Below are 8,124 nucleotides of genomic sequence, written 5' to 3'. Positions count from 1 at the left end.
TTCCTGGAACCTAAGAATAACATTTTCTACCAGCCGAGCTTTGTATTTCTCCACCTTTCCTTCTGCATTTGTCTTCTTCTTGAACACCCATTTGTTGCCAATTGGTTTCCTTCTAGCTAGCAACTCCATCGGATCCCAAGCCTCATTTTTGTGCAAAGATTCCATTTCATCAACCATGGCCTCTTTCTAGAGTTTTCCATCCTTTGAATCTACTGCTTCCTTCATAGTTCTAGGATCATCATCGGTAACAGATAAAGCAAAATTTGAACAGAAAGAAAATGGACTATACCTTTCTGGCTGCCTTCTTTCTCGAACTGATCTTCTCACACCCGAAGTTTGTGGCACTTCGTCTTCTGATTCTTCCTTTGCTGTAGAGTTTGATTCTTCCTCCTTAAGCTCAACTCTATCTTCTTAGGTTCCTTTGGTTGGATTTTATTTTTAATAATAGCTTTCACCTCTTTGAACACCACATCTCGGCTATACATAACCTTCCTTGTTACTAGGTTCCAAAGCTTATAACCCTTTAAACCATCCTTATACCCAATAAAGATGCACTTTTCAAATTTACTATCCAACTTGGTTCTTTTCTCCTTTGGAACATGTACATATGCATCACATCCAAATACCCTCAGATGTGAAAGAGAAGGTTTCTTACCAGTAAATACCTCTTGTGGAGTATTATCCTCCAACCCTGATGAAGGTGATCTGTTGACTAGGTAACATGTTGTCTCCAGCGCCTCCACTCAGAATTCCTGTCCTAACCCAGCACCACTGGGCATGCTTCTTGATCTTTCCATCAACGTCTTGTTCATTCTTTCTGCAACTCCATTTTGCTCAGTTGTGTATGGAGTATTCTTCTGTCGTGCTATACCACGCTTCTTACATAATTCTTAAAATTCATTACTGCAAAACTCTCCACCATTATCTGTCATCAACACCTTTATCTTCTTCTCTATCTAGTTTTCCACTGGAGCCTTAAATTCTTTAAACCTGTCAAAGACTTTAGATTTCTTCTTAAGAAAATATATCCATTTATTCATTGATAAGTCATCTATAAATGATACATAGTACACAAACATACCCAGTGATGGAACCTTCACAGGTCCAAACACATCACTGTGCACAAGCTCTAATATTTGTTTCGCCCTCTTACCACCAGAGGGAAAACTCACCCGATTCTGCTTCCCATATAGAAAATTTTCATAGAAATCAAAATCCAGAGAGCTATTACTCATACCTTCTACCATACCTTTACCATGAAGTATTCGATGGCCATTCTCTCCAATATGTCCAAGCCTTTGATGCCACAACATGGTCCTCTATCGAGAGACCACTAGATTTTCTGCTCCTCTTTCAAGAACCAGAGAACTGTTGCACCCATCAACAAAAGTGCTACCTTGTAGTTTGTACATAGTTCCAATCCGAACTCCCTGCATCAATACCACTGCTCCCCAAACCATCTTACAGGTATCCTTCTTGAACACGTTTTTTACACCTGCATCATCGAGCTTGCTCACAGAAATCAAATTTCTGGCCAATGCAAGAATATGCAGAACACCTGAAAGTGTTCTAACCCTTCCACCTTGGAACTTCAAATTTACATTTCTACAACCAACGAGTCTAGCCTTCCTGTCATCCATGAAGAAGACATCACCACCATCATATTTCTCATACTCACAGAACCACTCTCTATGGGTAGTGTAGTGAAAGGATGCACTTGAGTTAATTAACCATGCCTCATGATCTACATGTGTACTTGAAGAAGCCAATTAAACATCCCCACCTTCATCTGAGGTGGTTTTCACCTCTGTAGAAGGAGCATCATCAAATCCCTTTCCTTTGTCAGGAGCTTTAGATTTATAGTCCCTTTTGTAGTGCCCTTCCTTTCCACATTTCCAACAAACCACCTTTATAGGTTTTCTCGAGATTTAGATCTCCCTCTAGATTTAGATCTCCCACTCGATGACTTATTTTTGCTTTTGTTTTGGGAGTGTCCTTGTACAGACAAGGCATCACCATTCTGGCTCTCCATATTTTTCCATCTCATCTCCTCTGTCAGCAAGGATAAGACTATTTCATCAAACTGCAAGGCAGTTGCATTGCTACCTATTGCAATAACCAGACTATCCCACGAATCTTATAGAGAACACAATAAACTGATGCACTTATCTTCATCTGAAATTTTAATATCAACAGATAATAACTAACTTACCACAATATTAAATGCATTGAGATGCTCTGTCACCGAGTCTCCATCTTTCATCATTAGGTTATATAGCTTTTTCTGTAGGAACAGTTTATTCACCAGAGACCTAGATTGGTACAAAGTCCCTAACTTGTCCCATAAAGCCAAAACCATAGCTTCCATTGATACATTCAACAATACTGAATCTCAGACACACAATCATATTGTGCTCTTTGCCTTATGATCCAACTTCTTCCATTCTTCATCGGACACTCCCATTGGTTTAGTACCCAGATCTACCATGATACACTGATATTTATCCACCAACAGATCCTCCATCTTGAGTTTCCACAACTCAAAACTCTGACCATTAAATTTCTTGATCTCTATCTTTCCATTGCTCGCCATCTTCTTTCACCACTAGAATTGATCTCGCAGATCTCCCATTGAACAGGGTCTACCATAGGCCCGAGCGAAACCCCTTAGCAACAAAGGCGTCCCCTTGAAGCCAAAACAACTCTGATACCAAATGTAGGTTTTGACCACATAGATAAATTACCTGCATACGAATTCTAAGAACACAGAAAAATAAACAATGTGAGAGCATAACACATAAAACACATATACACAGAGATTTTCCCCTAGATCCAAAACTAGGACTACTAGCTTCATTTTTCATTATGTTCCTTTCAATGTTACAATACATATTTATACATGCCAAAGCATCCAATACCATAGACCGAAAACCATCACGTCCAAAACCATGAACCGAAAACCATCGCATCAAAAGCTAGGTGTGAAAATCAGGCACAAAACCATAGGTAGGTCTACCCAACCTTATATAAGGTCCTAAAAACAAAATTTTTCGTGGCGCTGCCCCAGACCCCATAGAGGGGGGTTACCTACACCCCTCAAACCCCCTATGACCCCCCCACTACGCAATCGACGCAATGAAGGGGGAGCTTCACGCCCCTTCTAACCCCCAGTTAACTATGTGGGCTACTTTTGCAAAGAATATAACACAACCCAACAAACCCTTTATGACTTATAACACCTTCACGCTCCGTGACCACAAAATGAAGAGTCTTTACAAGTTTACGACATAATTTGACCAAAACATGGGTTTTTAGCCCCAAAACTGTCCTTTGGGGGATCTTGTTCCCAACAGGACCCCAACACAAACATCGTGACTCACCTCAAGTCACTCAGTAGGTGTGGAGATCTTTGCGTGAAGCCTTTCCAGATTGACTCATATGACCACAACCTCAGCCATGCACTGTGAGGTCGCCTGCTTCGTGTCTTCCATTGTCTGCTCGATCACTGATCCTGCGCTGTTGGCCTGAAGCTTTTGTTGTGTCGCTTGCAGAGTTGCAAGATTGCCTCCAATAGATCCTGTCACTGTTTAAGCCTCATCTAGTCAGGGCTTCAGTCTTGCCTTCAACACTTCTTCCTTGTGTAGTGCTGAATCCACATGTTCCTTCTGATGCTTGGCCTCCTACAACTTAGCTAGTCTCTGTGTCAGCACGACGGTTCGCATTATGCCCTTAACCTCATCATAGCAATGTTGTAGTTCGTGCACTTCCGTCTCTAGCTATTGTACATTTGGGTCCTCCTGTAAGCTGGTCAAGACCTCAAATGACTGCTCGAACAATTGTGTGCAGTCTACTACTGCACTATCCACCGCCACTACTTATTCTGTGACAGCAGTCGCTCATTGTTCCTTTAGTTTTGGCGGAGTTAAAGGCTGGGCCCTCAACTTTAACTCTGTGATTTGTAGGTTCAACTCCAACTGAACTAGCGCCATCTCAGTATGAGTGTTATGCATCCCTGTGTCCAGCTTATGGATGCATACCTCAATTGGCTCCTCCTTCAGAATGGCCAACTCTACGACCATTCAGCATGCCTTCTAGACGACCTGCATAATGTGCTTTCTCTAATTGGTCACCTCAGTCTTAGCGGCGATGACAACATTTCTCTGTAGGGACATCTACTCATTGTTGATCTAACGTTCATTGATCACCTGGAGGGCACGGTGCTCTCGGGCCCTCAGCTCTGCAATCACCCCATTTGCTAGGTTCAACCCTACTCCCTTTAGGGCGTTGACAGTGGGCCTCTCAACCTCATTTTCTGTGGTGAGTGCTCCATTAGGAAGCACTATTGCATTGGAGGCCTTCACGTGCAAAATATCGCAGCCTCTGAAGTGATGATAGTCAGGCTAGTAGACACCGTGTCAGCCTGTGATGCGTGGGTCTGTAGCTCCTACAACTATGTCTGAATAGCCCCCAAGATGATCTGATGTTGCTGGTCAAATTGTTGAAGGGCGTCTGCGATCAAATCCTGCACTGTGTCACAAATATCATGCAAGTCACCCTCTGTTAATGTGATGAGGTCCAATGAGGTCCTTGATTTCTTCTCGGACCCTGCTTTCTCCACCTCCCTTGGGTGCTTGATGCAGGCGGACATCTCTTGAGGGTCCACGCTATGATCTTTTGTCTCCTTCTCTATCTCAGGGTAAGGCGACCTCGTGCCTTTGGCAAAGCCCCGCTCTATCCCACCTGTTTACTTCCTTGTCTGTTGCACGACCTCGCGCTCTTCCTGGGCCTTATGAGTGGCCTCCTTTTTCTGTTTTCAGCCAGCTATGCCATCTTAAGCTTAGCCTCCTCCTTTCTCCTCTGCGTGGCAGATTTGCATCCTCCCACTGCCAAGTCTATTATAGAGCGTCACTTTACTGACCATTGATCAAGCACCGCGTCAATGGCATCATCCATTACCAGATAAGGCAAGTCATACCATTTCTGCACAGGGTCCTTCCATGCCCTGATGGATACTCGATTGAACTCTACTTCAAATTCGGCGTAGCCCTATAGGTTGGCGTACACCATAGGCGACAATCACGTGAAGGCCATCCATATGTTCATCTCCACTGAGATCCAAAAGATCTTTATGTCCCTAAATCACTGTGCATCCTTGGTCACCCACAGCGAAGCGTACTTCAGCGCTTCTGGGAGGTATGGCGGGACCGAAGGGAACTAGCTATCTTCTGGTAGCTCCCGTGCTACCAGCACAATTGATAGTAAGAGCCACGTGTAGTGGAACGTCTTGCTGAACTCTTTTTCTTCATGACAATTTACCAGGAACTCTTCGTGAAGGTAGTATAACCAGTTGAACTGGACTCCTTCAGCGCACTATGCTGCTAGTGCGATGACAGGCGCCAACACCTCATCGGCACGACACTTCCTCATCAGTTTCCCTGAGAGTATCTACATGGCTACCTTCACAGTGGGGTCACAGATGCTGGATATAGAATACCCATGCGCTTCTTCACTAGTTTAAATTTTGCCTTCATAGACTCTATGAGAGCCTACTCGCCACCTTTTCTGCCAAATATCGTGGCCAGGTTCTTGCCTGTATACGATAATCATGTTATCCTATGAATCAGCCTATCTGTGATGGGTATTGGCTCCTCCAACCACAGAGACCCATCATGCACCAAGCATAGCAGCTACTTCATGACCAAAACTGTCACTGGGGTGCAGTTGTAGTGCGGCACCCAAAGTAGGTTGAGCAACCTTGCTTTTTATACTGCCTTGAGCCACCTCCACAGCTCCATTGCAGTCATTCTCATGTTCGTTCAATGATGTGGCACATCAACTGCTTGGTCGCCAAGTGTGGGAACTTCTCGTGATCAGTCAAGTCCCAGTCTTCAAGTTTCAATAGTGGCACTTGTGCCAAGTGGTGTCCGTCGAAAACAATTTCATCCAACAGTAGAGGGGTTTACAGGGGAGTCTTACTCTCATAAATGTCCTTTGGTACCTTGGTCTTGGGCTTGCATGGAGGGACATACTCCGACAACTGAGTAATAGGGTTCGTACCCTGGGTTTCAAACTCCTCTACTTAGACTCCCACATCCTCATCGTCCATCAAGATGTCTTCAATGTCTTCTTCCTCCGACTCAAAATTTATAACTTTTCCCATCTCCTGTGTGGTGGGTTTTGGTGGGTTTCTCCTTCTCGATGAGTACACTAGTATAGTAGGCTACTTACCCTTCTTGTCCTTCACAGTTGCTTTGGTTTTCGTTGGCTTCGGTATCGGTGTTCTTGGTGATTTAGGTACTTTAGAAAACACCTCAATGACCTCTGGAGTAGCTACTTTTGCCTCCATCTCAACTTCTGACACTGATTCTTCTCCTTTGGTATCTATACCTTCTATGGACCTGTCGACATGATTTTGTGTAAGAACTCATGTGTCTGCTTTGGCAATGTATCAAATACTTTACTAGCTATCAAAACGTTGTAGTGCTCGTGATTCATGTGCACCTGAGAACTCAACAACTTAATTCTAAAATTGCCAAGTGTTTTTCGCTAGACAACCACTTGTAATTTATAGGGAATTTTAAATTAAAATCCAACCATTCCCCCCAAATTTGGTCCATTAATGCCAGATTAGTGGTAGATTTTCAAAGGTGTGAGCCATAAATTTTGTCTTAAATTCCAGTCACCCATTCCACTTGGCTGCATTTCTACCGTCAAATCATGAACAATGACTTTAACGGTCACTTTCCTGTCGACCTGCATGATTCTTCCCTGGGTAGCGGAAGTCCCTTCGCACTGTTGAGGACCCTGTGACACTTCCTTGCTTTGCACAAGATTCCAATCCCACAGTTCCCCAACCCAGGCAGTGTAGTTTATAGTCCCGTGCCTCCTTTCAGCTACCCATAGCGCTAATACTGTGCTACCTTCATCTAGTCACATGGCAGGACCACTGGTGTATGGCTTCAATCAACTTTCATTCACCTTTCCTGGGAAGGGATCTCCATTCAATTTGACCAGCTATATAGCTCCTCCCTTGGTAATCTCCTTAATGACATAAGACCCTAACCAGTGCATCCTGAACTTCCCTAGAAATTTATCAAACATACTATCATATAACAAAACCAGGTAATTTAACTTAAAGGTGCGCAACTTAATGTGCTGATCATGCCATGCTTTTTCACATTGCTTTTGGACCTGTTGGTGAAATCCAACTAGAAATATTTCTTCCTCAAGCTCATCTAACTGTGTGAGACTTTCCTCCAAGGCTCCACAATCCGTCATACCTGTGAGCATTGTTATGAGTAGACTAGGCACAATATATTCCATATGCATTACCGCTTCAACACCATAGAGAATCCTAAAGGGGGTTTGTCCAATCAACTTCTTGTATGTCATTCGATATGCCCATAGTACTACAGGTATGCGTAGGTCCCAATCACTTCCCTAAGCATTGTAAACTTGGTCATTGCATTCTCTCACAATTTATTGAATGCTTCCACTATCCCGTTAACTTGCGGGTGATAAGGTGTGCTCTTCTAGTGATATACCTTAAATGCCTCCATTAGCGTGCTGATCGTTTCATTCAGAAAGTGTGTACTGTGATAACTCATCAAGATCTTTGGACAAACAAACCACGTCAGTACATACTGAAAGAGGAACTTTGCAGCCATCGCGCCTATGCCATCCTTCACAAGCTGTGCCTCCACCCAACGAGTTAAACACTCCATCACGTTGATAATGTACATCGCTCCCATCTTTCCTTGGGGCTGAATGGGTCCCACAAAATCTATCACCCATTTCTCAAAGGGTTGCAATGTCATCTGTGGATTCAGAGATATTTCATCCCTCCACGATGGCCTGCTAGTCATTTGACATATATCGCAAGCCTTGCAATGTGCTTTTGAGTCCTGATAGAGGGTTGGCCACCACAACCCTACACGTAGAATATTTTGCACAGTCGCTCTCCCTGCATAATGTCCTCCCATGGCGCCCCCATGAGAGTCCATGAGGATGCTGCTTCTTTCAAACTCAGGTACATATCGTCACAATATTTGACCCCATTTTGTATAGATGCCTGGCACTAACAGACAAATATATGCATGGACCAGTAATTCCTTCTTCTGCTAG

Source organism: Pinus tabuliformis, chromosome 9 (assembly GCF_031772625.1).
Source record: "Pinus tabuliformis cultivar Carrire ecotype Pingquan chromosome 9, CPIR1, whole genome shotgun sequence".
Lineage (NCBI taxonomy): Eukaryota > Viridiplantae > Streptophyta > Pinopsida > Pinales > Pinaceae > Pinus > Pinus tabuliformis.
This window is presented reverse-complemented; position numbering follows the sequence as displayed.